The following is a 14,929-nucleotide window of genomic DNA, read 5'->3' as shown; positions in this document are numbered from 1 at the left end:
TTTCTCTCTTTCTTTCTCTTTCTTTCTCTCTTTCTTTCTTGCTGTCTTTCTTTCTTTTATTCACATGTGATGATGATGTAGACAGCAGCAGTTTGTTTCCTGGGAGCATGCAGCTAACCAGACAAGTGTGGTGGAACATGTCCCTATGCCAGGTCCTTCTTAGCCAGCCATATACTCTGGCTTCTCTTCAGTTCGAATAAATCTTTCTAAGACTAAGGCTTAGAGGGTAGTGGCATTGCCCGCTCCCTCCGAGGGTCTGTGAGAGGTTTGTTCGGGTGAGGAGGAACAGAATTTTTTTTATTTTTGACTGGCTTTCTTCAGCTCGGCAACTTTTTGGAAGACTAATGCTCAGTCTGGTTTTGGCTTGCCCAATCCAGGCCGAGGGTCTTTCAAGATTTTGTTGACTGTTGAGAGCAGTTTTTTCTTTTTCAGGCGGTTCCCGTTTTTTTCTTTTTCAGGCGGTTCCGGCTTTTCCAGACGTTCCTGGAGTTAGAGAGAAGGAGGACCTACCATCCAGACGACCTTTGAGGACCCTTTGATGACCTAGACGACCTCATCCCCAGCCCTTGATTGTAGTCGAGATCCAGACCGAGAGAGCAGCAGGCGCCCAGCAGAGGGCACCATCTGGGAGGAGCAGAGGGCGGCCCCGGACCCCGAGGAGGCGTCACAGCCACGATTCTTCCTACGTGGTCTCGGTGCCAAGCAGCGCCCCCTACTCCGCCAGGGAAGGACACCGTTCACCTGGGGAGGGGGTCCCTCTTGCGAGGCAACCATCTCCTCAGGGACTAAAGTAATAGTTCCTTCAACTGCCCAGATTTGCTGCTTACGTTGTCTCTTTTCCGTAGAGAGAGACAACCCGGACGTCCAGAGGCTTCTCCCACCCCAATCGGAGGAGCCAGCTGAAGGATGGCGTTCCGGCCAACCCAGGAAACCAGGAGGCACAATGCGGTGCGCTTCACAAGAAACAAGCAAGATGAAACGGAACCAGGACTGACGAGACTGGAGTTCAGCCGGACCATTCTTCAGAGGGGTATGGGTTTTTCCCCTTCTGACTTGAATTGTTTGGTGAAATTGCCAGGGCTTAAGGAAGTGTTTGAGGTCAGTTTTAGGAACCCCCAAAAGTTACAAGAAATGTGGTCCTTTTGGGGGGAGAATAAATATCTCGCTCCATACAAAGAATTTTGTGTGGATGCACTGACAGACAGAGAAATGAAAGTTGTTACTGTCCAATTTTTCAATGAGGCTGTTAGCGACTATGATATTACAACATGGCTTAACCGCTATGGGAGGGTGTCATCAGAAGGGAGGAAAATTACAGATGAAGATGGGGTTTGGACAGGAGCCAGAAAGTGGCTGGTACGCCTTAATGTTGATCCATCGGGCATTGGAGGCGTCCGCCACATTCCAAACTCCATAGTGTTAGGGCCCAACAGAGGGCTGGTATTCTATAATGGGATGCCAAAACTCTGCAGGAAATGTGGGGAATTAGGACACCTGGCGGCCGCGTGTACTGTAGTCAAGTGCAGGAACTGCGGCGCCCCCCACGAGACCAGCCACTGCAGAGAAGAGAGGCAGTGCAATTTGTGTGGAAAGAAGGGGCACCTGTTTAAGGACTGCCCCTCTTCCTATGCCAACATGGCCAGAGCCAGCAAGGCAAACATGAACAAGCCTAGGCCTGAGCAGGAAGAGGGAGCAAGTAACAAAGATCAGTCCACATCACCACCAACAGTATCCAAGACCCAGACTCCAGCACCACCATCATCACCAGCACCCCCTCACCCCCCCGCCCCCGAGACATGTCCCGTTTTACGAGGACCCCTTCCCCCAGCCCAGAGAGAGAGTACAACAGCCACTCCACTAGCTCCTCCAGTAGCTCCTCTGATGCAGAACACGAGTCAGGGAGGGAGCCCGGACCCAGCAGCGGCCCCCCCCTGAGTAGGGCCCTCTCAGCGCCAGCACTCCCCCTCGGCTCTCGTTATGACGCCATAAGGATTGAGTCCGTGGGGGAGGAAAGCAAAAGCGACAGTGAAAGTGAGAGTGAGAAGGAGGGGAAGGGAGTGAAGAACCAGCAGAGGGTGGGGAAAAGAAAGGGTAGAGACGAGGGGGGGAAAAGAAAGAAGATCAGGATCAAAGACAGCAAGTTGCAGGTGGCCCCCATAGATCCAAAACCAGCTAATGTCCACACAAAGTCCCCAGTCTTGCCCTCGCAGGCAGAGACGGAGGCGAGTGGGACGGCTACACTGCCGCCTAGTGGGCAGGTAGCAGCCAGCCAGGGCATCCCCAGCCAGCCTTCCCAGTCGTTGGCACAAACCCTAGCACACCTCGCAGAAGAGGTGTTCACTAATGCACCGAGGGAGAGGTCGGGGTCAACACCTTCCCTGACCAGCAGTACCTCTGTAGCAATGACCCTCTTCAAGCGAAGGGCCTCCCTTCAAAGCATCCTTGACCCCCTCCCTTGTATGGGCAAAACCAGGGGCCCCCTAGAGGTCCTCCTAGATACAGCACTGGAGGACATGGGAATACCCCTGGACGCGGTAAGCCAGAAGTCTGCTAACAGCTCCAATTCAACAGACGGTAACAGCCAAAGAATGCTGTCTGTCATAACCCCCCCCCCAGGACAAAGCTGACCCACACGTTCCGAGGGGCCCTGAGCAAGTTCCACCAGACTTACCTTGTGGGGAGTTGAATAGCCCCAACAACTCCACGTACTGTGCATATAAAGACGGTGCCTTCTTGGACGAGGCAGCAGTGAGTACCTTCTCAGGGGTGATGGGAGTTGCAAATAAGCCCAAGCCCCCTCGAAGCAAGCGTAGAGCTAAGAGTAGGAAGAGTGTCCCGACCTCCCAATCATAGTCGCTATGGGGTGGACGCAGCGACTCCTTTTCTTGTTAGCTACCCTGATGGCCCTGATATGTGTGTCTGTTAATGTCAGGAGCATCAGGGAGACACAAAAAAGATTTGATGTACTAAACTATCTAGCTAACTTGAAAGCAGATCTCATCTTTCTGCAGGAGTGTGGTATTTCGTCGAGCCCTGATTATAGGAACCTGAAGGAGAGTTGGACCCTGGGGGACTCCTTCTGGTCGGGCTCCAACATAGCCAGAGCCGACGGAGTAGGTATCCTGTTTAAAAACCCATTTATTACCTCCCGCAGCAGCAGGGAGGTAGAACCTGGTAGAATTCTGAGCGTGGATGTGACATACAACAACACTCCCCTCAGACTGGTCAATGTCTACGCACCCACTAACCAAAACGAAAGAGTTCAATTTTTTCCACAGCTGCGTCCACTCCTGCTGGGGAACGTACCCGTCATCGTGTCAGGTGACTTCAATTGTGCTCTGAGGGACGTAGACCGGAGCAGGCCACGCAACGACCGCTCTAGTAGAGTTTTGTCCTCCGTAATATCTGATTTCTCCCTGTGTGATGCAGGTAAGGACCTGGTGCCTCCCTTTACCTGGGTGAGCTCATCTGGGACCTCCTTCTCCCGTATAGATCTCGTCCTGCATACCAGCTCCCTTACGAAGACGGCAGTAGACACCCAGGCCGTCTTCTTCTCTGACCATAGGCTCCTGCAGGTAACATTGCAGGTCCCTCAGACCTCCCAGATGGGGTCAGGGGTTTGGAAATTAAACACCTCCTTACTCGATGACCCCTCCATAGCTGCAGCCTATAAGAGCAGGCTTGTTGAGTGGACCACTTTGCGTGACCTATTCAACTCCCCTATAGAGTGGTGGGAGATGGTCAAAATCAGAACTAAGGGTTATTTCATAGCAGCAGGCAAGAGGAAAGCAAAAGAAAGGAGGGCCAAATATAAACACCTGAATGCTGCCCTCCAGCATCTGAGCCTGCTTCAGCTTCGGGGGTTCCCTGTAAGCGACGAGATAGCCCAGACCAAGCTAGATCTTTCAGTGCTTTGTAGGGAGGAACAACGAAAGGTCATGCACAATGCAAAAGTGCAAAAAATGGAGGAAGACGAAAAGTGTACTCGCTTCTTCTTCCAGAAAACGAGGGAGAAGCGGCACTTGATGTCCTCCATGCTCGACAGCAGGGGGAGGATAGTAGAGGATAGTGAGGGAGTGAAAAAAGTGGTAGAGAACTTCTATAGGGACCTATATAACATCAAAGCTACAGATGACACCCTGATAGAGTGGTTCCTGAGCCAGTTGGAGCCTGACTCAGTGCGGGACGACGAGGAGGAGGAGAAGGACCCAGAACTCACGCTGGAGGAGCTCACCCAGGCGGTTAAGACCATGAACACCGGTAAGACGCCAGGTCCAGATGGCATCCCGGGTGAGTATTACCATCTTTTTTGGGACATGCTAAAAGTCCATTTAGCGGAGGTCTACAGAGCGGTCTACAGGGAGAAGCGGTTGGGCCCTTCTATGCGGGAGAGTGTAATTACTCTCCTTCATAAGAAAGGGGAAGTTAAAGATCTACGGAATTGGCGCCCAATCAGCCTCCTTTGCGTGGATTACAAGATACTAGCCAAAGCTCTGATGCTCCGGCTACAAGTACACCTCCCTTTGGTCATTGGCCCCGACCAGGCTTGTGGCGTCCCAGGGAGGTCCATCACGGATATTTTAATGTTAACAAGGGACATTCTGGCTTATTCTAGAGAACGGAACCATCCCCTCTGCCTGTTCAACCTTGACCAGGAGAAGGCGTTCGATAGGGTAAGCCATGAATATATGTACAAAGTGATGGACCAGATGAAATTCGCTCCTGGACTTAGGGAGTGGGTTAAAACCATATATACAAACATTAGTACCCGAGTCTTGGTGAACAGGCACCTGACTGGTAAAATATCTATCCAGTCAGGGGTCAGACAGGGTTGCCCACTATCCCCACTGCTATATGTCGTGTGCATTGAACCCCTCCTGCAGGCAATTCGTAGGGATACCAATATAACTGGTTTCCAGCTGCCTGGATCCAACGGGGTCCAGGTCAAAACAACAGCATATATGGACGATGTGTCACTCATTTGCACCAACACATCGTCGGTACCTCTGATTAGTAATATCCTTGAGAAGTACTGCACGGCGACCGGGGCAGTGATTAATAAGTCCAAGAGCGAAGTCTACGTGTCTAAAAATTGGCAGGTAGATAGGGAACTGTCGGACATGTACCCTGTCAAAAAGGACAAAATCAAGATTCTGGGCCTCATTTTCGAGAACAATAGCTCGGGGGCCCAGAGCTGGACGGCGGCCATTAACCAGGTCCGTAAAAAGATTGGCGGATGGAGCACAAGATCCTTAACAATGACGGGTAGAGTATTAATAACCAAGTCTATACTGTTCCCCATCCTCTCTTATGTAGGAAAAATCTTTCCCCCAGACAGGACCACCAAAAAAGTGGTGGACCGCATTATCCACCGCTTTATCTGGGGCAGCAAGATGGAGAGGGTAAAGCGAGCCACCCTGAGTAAAGCCGACAAGAAGGGAGGTAAGGGGGTCCCGGACGTTGTGCAGCTCACCCGAGTGCAGGGGCTCACGCAAACTATCAAGAACATCCAGGCCCTGGACAGGAAGGTATGTTACATGAATCGTTTCTATTTTGCCACCTGTCTCAGGGCCTTGGGCCTCTGCACTATTGATAACACCGTGCCGTACTCCTGGGACCCCCCATTGTATTATAGAACCTTAAGGGACACTATATATAAATTGGGCTTAGATAAAGCAAAATTGGCCTCCTGGGAATACAAGGCTGTAACTAAATATCTTGCCGCTTCCCAGGAAATTGAAAAAGTAGCTACTTTCTCCCTCACCCAAAGCCAAAAAATCTGGGAGAATGTGTCTCACAGCTGCCTCAGTAATGTCCAGAAGGATATAGCATGGAACACCGTCCACAGTGCATTCCCCACTCGAGCGTTCATGTTCAGGAGGGGACTAGCCCAAGTAGAAACATGCCCCTATGCAATGTGCCGCAAGAGAGAAACACCAGCCCATATCTTCTGGGAGTGTGATGTGGCTGGCAGTGTCTGGCTCTCTGTCTCTGTCTTCCTAAACAGGTTTGCTGACACGGCCAAGATGACCGCTGAGACTGTGCTCTATGGGCCTGCGGGAGGAATCGATACCAGCACAGCTAAGTGCGTTTGGCGTGTCATCAATGTTGTCAAGCAGATCCTGTGGGAAGGCCGTAACGTCTGTGTCTATCACAAGCAGGAGCTAGACACTATCACCACGACCAGAAGGGCACAAACTCTTATCAAGGACTTTGTAATTCTGGACATCCGGACCCTCGGGAAGGACAAGGCCTGCGCGGAGTGGAGGATCGCCGGACTTCAGGACGTGAAGATGGAATAAAGGAAAAAACTGGAACCGCTAGCTCCTAGGAGCGGGACTACGGGGCACCGCTAAGCCTTTTATTTATTTTGTCATGCCAGCATTCCGCCCTTTTTAGCTGGCATGACCGTTTTTTCAACGGTGCCCTGGTTTTATGTAGTCTTTTTGTTTCAGTTTTATGGACTTTTATTTGATTTACGTTGAATGTTTTATTTGATTTTGTTTTGTTTTGTTTTATGTATCTTTAAGATTTTTAATGTAAACTATTAAAAGTTGAATTTTAAGTGTTTTAAAATTTTAGAATTTTAACTCACTGTTCTATACACTGTCCCTTTTCCCCTGTCCCTGTTTTAGATCTAGTTTTATGTTCACTTTTGAACTTTTTTAGAGAGCACTCCCCGGCCCTCACAAACACTGGTTTTTTATAGATGGTTCTTTTTTTCCAGTCACTTTTAAAGCAGCACAGGTTTTTTTCATGTTGATTTTAATCTGTGTATGTTTTAACCATGTACAAAGCACAATTGTCTTGGTGTTTTTAAATGTATTTTAAATGCTTTTAAAACAAAATGTATGTCTGTATGCATGAATGTCATCTTTAAAAGAAATGTAAAATGAATGAAAAAAACGAATGGGTGTAAATGTAAAAAATGTAAAATCTCTTTCTCTCTTTCTTTCTCTCTTTCTCTCTTTCTTTCTCTCTTTCTTTCTTGCTGTCTTTCTTTCTTTTATTCACATGTGGTGATGATGTAGACAGCAGCAGGTTGTTTCCTGGGAGCATGCAGCTAACCAGACAAGTGTGGTGGAACATGTCCCTATGCCAGGACCTTCTTAGCAAGCCAGCCAGCCAGCGAGGCACAGTTGTAGTTACCCAAGGCACCTTGCACAGCATAGCAGCTTGGCATGACTATTTGTAAGACGCACTCCGCCAGTTTATGTTTTGTTTTTGGTGTTATGTGTGTATTTTTGCTTTGTTTTGTTTCCTCCTGCTTAAATTGCACATTTCCCCTCTGGAAGCAGCAGCCCGTTTTTTGGGGGTCTGCTTGTGCTTGGAATTTTGCACCCACCTTTGAATCCCCCTGTGCCGTCCGGGCTGGGGGGCCCCGGGCAAGGGCCAAGTCGCCATCGCTTCTCGGCCTTTTGGCTAAGATCAAGTGTAGTATCTGTTCTTATCAGTTTAATATCTGATACGTCCCCTATCAGGGGACCATATATTAAATTGATTTTTGGAATCGGGAGATGGAACAGGGGCTTGCTCCGTCCACTCCACGCATCGGCCCGGTATTGCAGTACCTCCGGGAACGGTGCACACCTTTCTCTAACGTTGGTCAAAGTCAGATCTGGATCTCTCCTGTGAGCATTTTGTCTACCCCTGCTGGAGGGAGAGTGCCAGTGTTGATGCAAGTTTTCCCGCCGTTTTACTTCTTTTTTTTTCTTTCTCTCTTTCTTTCTTTCTCTTTCTTTCTCTCTTTCTTTCTTGCTGTCTTTCTTTCTTTTATTCACATGTGGTGATGATGTAGACAGCAGCAGTTTGTTTCCTGGGAGCATGCAGCTAACCAGACAAGTGTGGTGGAACATGTCCCTATGCCAGGTCCTTCTTAGCCAGCCATATACTCTGGCTTCTCTTCAGTTCGAATAAATCTTTCTAAGACTAAGGTTTAGAGGGTAGTGGCATTGCCCGCTCCCTCCGAGGGTCTGTGAGAGGTTTGTTCGGGTGAGGAGGAACAGAATTTTTTTTATTTTTGACTGGCTTTCTTCAGCTCGGCAACTTTTTGGAAGACTAATGCTCAGTCTGGTTTTGGCTTGCCCAATCCAGGCCGAGGGTCTTTCAAGATTTTGTTGACTGTTGAGAGCAGTTTTTTCTTTTTCAGGCGGTTCCCGTTTTTTTCTTTTTCAGGCGGTTCCGGCTTTTCCAGACGTTCCTGGAGTTAGAGAGAAGGAGGACCTACCATCCAGACGACCTTTGAGGACCCTTTGATGACCTAGACGACCTCATCCCCAGCCCTTGATTGTAATCGAGATCCAGACCGAGAGAGCAGCAGGCGCCCAGCAGAGGGCGCCATCTGGGAGGAGCAGAGGGCGGCCCCGGACCCCGAGGAGGCGTCACAGCCACGATTCTTCCTACGTGGTCTCGGTGCCAAGCAGCGCCCCCTACTCCGCCAGGGAAGGACACCGTTCACCTGGGGAGGGGGTCCCTCTTGCGAGGCGACCATCTCCTCAGGGACTAAAGTAATAGTTCCTTCAACTGCCCAGATTTGCTGCTTACGTTGTCTCTTTTCCGTAGAGAGAGACAACCCGGATGTCCAGAGGCTTCTCCCACCCCAATCGGAGGAGCCAGCTGAAGGATGGCGTTCCGGCCAACCCAGGAAACCAGGAGGCACAATGCGGTGCGCTTCACAAGAAACAAGCAAGATGAAACGGAACCAGGACTGACGAGACTGGAGTTCAGCCGGACCATTCTTCAGAGGGGTATGGGTTTTTCCCCTTCTGACTTGAATTGTTTGGTGAAATTGCCAGGGCTTAAGGAAGTGTTTGAGGTCAGTTTTAGGAACCCCCAAAAGTTACAAGAAATGTGGTCCTTTTGGGGGGAGAATAAATATCTCGCTCCATACAAAGAATTTTGTGTGGATGCACTGACAGACAGAGAAATGAAAGTTGTTACTGTCCAATTTTTCAATGAGGCTGTTAGCGACTATGATATTACAACATGGCTTAACCGCTATGGGAGGGTGTCATCAGAAGGGAGGAAAATTACAGATGAAGATGGGGTTTGGACAGGAGCCAGAAAGTGGCTGGTACGCCTTAATGTTGATCCATCGGGCATTGGAGGCGTCCGCCACATTCCAAACTCCATAGTGTTAGGGCCCAACAGAGGGCTGGTATTCTATAATGGGATGCCAAAACTCTGCAGGAAATGTGGGGAATTAGGACACCTGACGGCCGCGTGTACTGTAGTCAAGTGCAGGAACTGCGGCGCCCCCCACGAGACCAGCCACTGCAGAGAAGAGAGGCAGTGCAATTTGTGTGGAAAGAAGGGGCACCTGTTTAAGGACTGCCCCTCTTCCTATGCCAACATGGCCAGAGCCAGCAAGGCAAACATGAACAAGCCTAGGCCTGAGCAGGAAGAGGGAGCAAGTAACAAAGATCAGTCCACATCACCACCAACAGTATCCAAGACCCAGACTCCAGCACCACCATCATCACCAGCACCCCCTCACCCCCCCGCCCCCGAGACATGTCCCGTTTTACGAGGACCCCTTCCCCCAGCCCAGAGAGAGAGTACAACAGCCACTCCACTAGCTCCTCCAGTAGCTCCTCTGATGCAGAACACGAGTCAGGGAGGGAGCCCGGACCCAGCAGCGGCCCCCCCCTGAGTAGGGCCCTCTCAGCGCCAGCACTCCCCCTCGGCTCTCGTTATGACGCCATAATGATTGAGTCCGTGGGGGAGGAAAGCAAAAGCGACAGTGAAAGAGAGAGTGAGAAGGAGGGGAAGGGAGTGAAGAACCAGCAGAGGGTGGGGAAAAGAAAGGGTAGAGACGAGGGGGGGAAAAGAAAGAAGATCAGGATCAAAGACAGCAAGTTGCAGGTGGCCCCCATAGATCCAAAACCAGCTAATGTCCACACAAAGTCCCCAGTCTTGCCCTCGCAGGCAGAGACGGAGGCGAGTGGGACGGCTACACTGCCGCCTAGTGGGCAGGTAGCAGCCAGCCAGGGCATCCCCAGCCAGCCTTCCCAGTCGTTGGCACAAACCCTAGCACACCTCGCAGAAGAGGTGTTCACTAATGCACCGAGGGAGAGGTCGGGGTCAACACCTTCCCTGACCAGCAGTACCTCGGTAGCAATGACCCTCTTCAAGCGAAGGGCCTCCCTTCAAAGCATCCTTGACCCCCTCCCTTGTATGGGCAAAACCAGGGGCCCCCTAGAGGTCCTCCTAGATACAGCACTGGAGGACATGGGAATACCCCTGGACGCGGTAAGCCAGAAGTCTGCTAACAGCTCCAATTCAACAGATGGTAACAGCCAAAGAATGCTGTCTGTCATAACCCCCCCCAGGACAAAGCTGACCCACACGTTCCGAGGGGCCCTGAGCAAGTTCCACCAGACTTACCTTGTGGGGAGTTGAATAGCCCCAACAACTCCACGTACTGTGCATATAAAGACGGTGCCTTCTTGGACGAGGCAGCAGTGAGTACCTTCTCAGGGGTGATGGGAGTTGCAAATAAGCCCAAGCCCCCTCGAAGCAAGCGTAGAGCTAAGAGTAGGAAGAGTGTCCCGACCTCCCAATCATAGTCGCTATGGGGTGGACGCAGCGACTCCTTTTCTTGTTAGCTACCCTGATGGCCCTGATATGTGTGTCTGTTAATGTCAGGAGCATCAGGGAGACACAAAAAAGATTTGATGTACTAAACTATCTAGCTAACTTGAAAGCAGATCTCATCTTTCTGCAGGAGTGTGGTATTTCGTCGAGCCCTGATTATAGGGACCTGAAGGAGAGTTGGACCCTGGGGGACTCCTTCTGGTCGGGCTCCAACATAGCCAGAGCCGACGGAGTAGGTATCCTGTTTAAAAACCCATTTATTACCTCCCGCAGCAGCAGGGAGGTAGAACCTGGTAGAATTCTGAGCGTGGATGTGACATACAACAACACTCCCCTCAGACTGGTCAATGTCTACGCACCCACTAACCAAAACGAAAGAGTTCAATTTTTTCCACAGCTGCGTCCACTCCTGCTGGGGAACGTACCCGTCATCGTGTCAGGTGACTTCAATTGTGCTCTGAGGGACGTAGACCGGAGCAGGCCACGCAACGACCGCTCTAGTAGAGTTTTGTCCTCCGTAATATCTGATTTCTCCCTGTGTGATGCAGGTAAGGACCTGGTGCCTCCCTTTACCTGGGTGAGCTCATCTGGGACCTCCTTCTCCCGTATAGATCTCGTCCTGCATACCAGCTCCCTTACGAAGACGGCAGTAGACACCCAGGCCGTCTTCTTCTCTGACCATAGGCTCCTGCAGGTAACATTGCAGGTCCCTCAGACCTCCCAGATGGGGTCAGGGGTCTGGAAATTAAACACCTCCTTACTCGATGACCCCTCCATAGCTGCAGCCTATAAGAGCAGGCTTGTTGAGTGGACCACTTTGCGTGACCTATTCAACTCCCCTATAGAGTGGTGGGAGATGGTCAAAATGAGAACTAAGGGTTATTTCATAGCAGCAGGCAAGAGGAAAGCAAAAGAAAGGAGGGCCAAATATAAATACCTGAATGCTGCCCTCCAGCGTCTGAGCCTGCTTCAGCTTCGGGGGTTCCCTGTAAGCGACGAGATAGCCCAGACCAAGCTAGATCTTTCAGTGCTTTGTAGGGAGGAACAACGAAAGGTCATGCACAATGCAAAAGTGCAAAAAATGGAGGAAGACGAAAAGTGTACTCGCTTCTTCTTCCAGAAAACGAGGGAGAAGCGGCACTTGATGTCCTCCATGCTCGACAGCAGGGGGAGGATAGTAGAGGATAGTGAGGGAGTGAAAAAAGTGGTAGAGAACTTCTATAGGGACCTGTATAACATCAAAGCTACAGATGACACCCTGATAGAGTGGTTCCTGAGCCAGTTGGAGCCTGACTCAGTGCGGGACGAGGAGGAGGAGGAGAAGGACCCAGAACTCACGCTGGAGGAGCTCACCCAGGCGGTTAAGACCATGAACACCGGTAAGACGCCAGGTCCAGATGGCATCCCGGGTGAGTATTACCATCTTTTTTGGGACACGCTAAAAGTCCATTTAGCGGAGGTCTACAGAGCGGTCTATAGGGAGAAGCGGTTGGGCCCTTCTATGCGGGAGAGTGTAATTACTCTCCTTCATAAGAAAGGGGAAGTTAAAGATCTACGGAATTGGCGCCCAATCAGCCTCCTTTGCGTGGATTACAAGATACTAGCCAAAGCTCTGATGCTCCGGCTACAAGTACACCTCCCTTTGGTCATTGGCCCTGACCAGGCTTGTGGCGTCCCAGGGAGGTCCATCACGGATATTTTAATGTTAACAAGGGACATTCTGGCTTATTCTAGAGAACGGAACCATCCCCTCTGCCTGTTCAACCTTGACCAGGAGAAGGCGTTCGATAGGGTAAGCCATGAATATATGTACAAAGTGATGGACCAGATGAAATTCGCTCCTGGACTTAGGGAGTGGGTTAAAACCATATATACAAACATTAGTACCCGAGTCTTGGTGAACAGGCACCTGACTGGTAAAATATCTATCCAGTCAGGGGTCAGACAGGGTTGCCCACTATCCCCACTGCTATATGTCGTGTGCATTGAACCCCTCCTGCAGGCAATTCGTAGGGATACCAATATAACTGGTTTCCAGCTGCCTGGATCCAACGGGGTCCAGGTCAAAACAACAGCATATATGGACGATGTGTCACTCATTTGCACCAACACATCGTCGGTACCTCGGATTAGTAATATCCTTGAGAAGTACTGCACGGCGACCGGGGCAGTGATTAATAAGTCCAAGAGCGAAGTCTACGTGTCTAAAAATTGGCAGGTAGATAGGGAACTGTCGGACATGTACCCTGTCAAAAAGGACAAAATCAAGATTCTGGGCCTCATTTTCGAGAACAATAGCTCGGGGGCCCAGAGCTGGACGGCGGCCATTAACCAGGTCCGTAAAAAGATTGGCGGATGGAGCACAAGATCCTTAACAATGACGGGTAGAGTATTAATAACCAAGTCTATACTGTTCCCCATCCTCTCTTATGTAGGAAAAATCTTTCCCCCAGACAGGACCACCAAAAAAGTGGTGGACCGCATTATCCACCGCTTTATCTGGGGCAGCAAGATGGAGAGGGTAAAGCGAGCCACTCTGAGTAAAGCCGACAAGAAGGGAGGTAAGGGGGTCCCGGACGTTGTGCAGCTCACCCGAGTGCAGGGGCTCACGCAAACTATCAAGAACATCCAGGCCCTGGACAGGAAGGTATGTTACATGAATCGTTTCTATTTTGCCACCTGTCTCAGGGCCTTGGGCCTCTGCACTATTGATAACACCGTGCCGTACTCCTGGGACCCCCCATTGTATTATAGAACCTTAAGGGACACTATATATAAATTGGGCTTAGATAAAGCAAAATTGGCCTCCTGGGAATACAAGGCTGTAACTAAATATCTTGCCGGTTCCCAGGAAATTGAAAAAGTAGCTACTTTCTCCCTCACCCAAAGCCAAAAAATCTGGGAGAATGTGTCTCACAGCTGCCTCAGTAATGTCCAGAAGGATATAGCATGGAACACCGTCCACAGTGCACTCCCCACTCGAGCGTTCATGTTCAGGAGGGGACTAGCCCAAGTAGAAACATGCCCCTATGCAAAGTGCCGCAAGAGAGAAACACCAGCCCATATCTTCTGGGAGTGTGATGTGGCTGGCAGTGTCTGGCTCTCTGTCTCTGTCTTCCTAAACAGGTTTGCTGACACGGCCAAGATGACCGCTGAGACTGTGCTCTATGGGCCTGCGGGAGGAATCACTACCAGCACAGCTAAGTGCGTTTGGCGTGTCATCAATGTTGTCAAGCAGATCCTGTGGGAAGGCCGTAACGTCTGTGTCTATCACAAGCAGGAGCTAGACACTATCACCACGACCAGAAGGGCACAAACTCTTATCAAGGACTTTGTAATTCTGGACATCCGGACCCTCGGGAAGGACAAGGCCTGCGCGGAGTGGAGGATCGCCGGACTTCAGGACGTGAAGATGGAATAAAGGAAAAAACTGGAACCGCTAGCTCCTAGGAGCGGGACTACGGGGCACCGCTAAGCCTTTTATTTATTTTGTCATGCCAGCATTCCGCCCTTTTTAGCTGGCATGACCGTTTTTGAACGGTGCCCTGGTTTTATGTAGTCTTTTTGTTTCAGTTTTATGGACTTTTATTTGATTTATGTTGAATGTTATATTTGATTTTGTTTTGTTTTATGTATCTTTAAGATTTTTAATGTAAACTATTAAAAGTTACATTTTAAGTGTTTTAAAATTTTAGAATTTTAACTCACTGTTCCACACACTGTCCCTTTTCCCCTGTCCCTGTTTTAGTAATATAGTTTTATGTTCACTTTTGAACTTTTAGAGAGCACTCCCCGGCCCTCACAAGCACTGGTTTTTTATAGATGGTTCTTTTTTTCCAGTCACTTTTAAAACAGCACAGGTTTTTTTCATGTTGATTTTAATCTGTGTCTGTTTTAACCATGTACAAAGCACAATTGTCTTGGTGTTTTTAAATGTGTTTTAAATGCTTTTAAAACAAAATGTATGTCTGTATGCATGAATGTCATCTTTAAAAGAAATGTAAAATGAATGAAAAAACGAATGGGTGTAAATGTAAAAAAATGTAAAATCTCAATAAAAGAGTATCAGGGGACCATATATTAAATTGATTTTTGGAATAGGGAGATGGAACAGGGGCTTGCTCCGTCCACTCCACGCATCGGCCCGGTATTGCAGTACCTCCGGGAACGGTGCACACCTTTCTCTAACGTTGGTCAAAGTCAGATCTGGATCTCTCCTGTGAGCATTTTGTCTACCCCTGCTGGAGGGAGAGTGCCAGTGTTGATGCAAGTTTTCCCGCCGTTTTACTTCTTTTTTTTTCTTTCTCTCTTTCTTTCTTTCTCTTTCTTTCTC

The 14,929-nt window shown here is 49.6% G+C and overlaps 1 non-coding gene and 1 pseudogene across 1 annotated transcript; both read left to right on the top strand.

Moving 5' to 3' along the window:
* The first annotated feature begins 7,402 nt into the window (after positions 1 to 7,402).
* Positions 7,403 to 7,593, top strand: LOC131738916 (U2 spliceosomal RNA). The gene has a single exon (XR_009330084.1). It is a non-coding gene; the product is annotated as a U2 spliceosomal RNA (small nuclear RNA).
* Positions 7,594 to 14,644: 7,051 nt separating this feature from the next.
* LOC131738830 (U2 spliceosomal RNA) lies at positions 14,645 to 14,777 on the top strand (annotated as a pseudogene).
* The last annotated feature ends 152 nt before the right edge of the window (positions 14,778 to 14,929 follow it).

The sequence above is a fragment of the Acipenser ruthenus genome, chromosome 10 (assembly GCF_902713425.1).
Source record: "Acipenser ruthenus chromosome 10, fAciRut3.2 maternal haplotype, whole genome shotgun sequence".
Lineage (NCBI taxonomy): Eukaryota > Metazoa > Chordata > Actinopteri > Acipenseriformes > Acipenseridae > Acipenser > Acipenser ruthenus.
The sequence above is the reverse complement of the archived record's forward strand: the minus strand, read 5'-3'. Positions and strand labels throughout refer to the sequence as shown.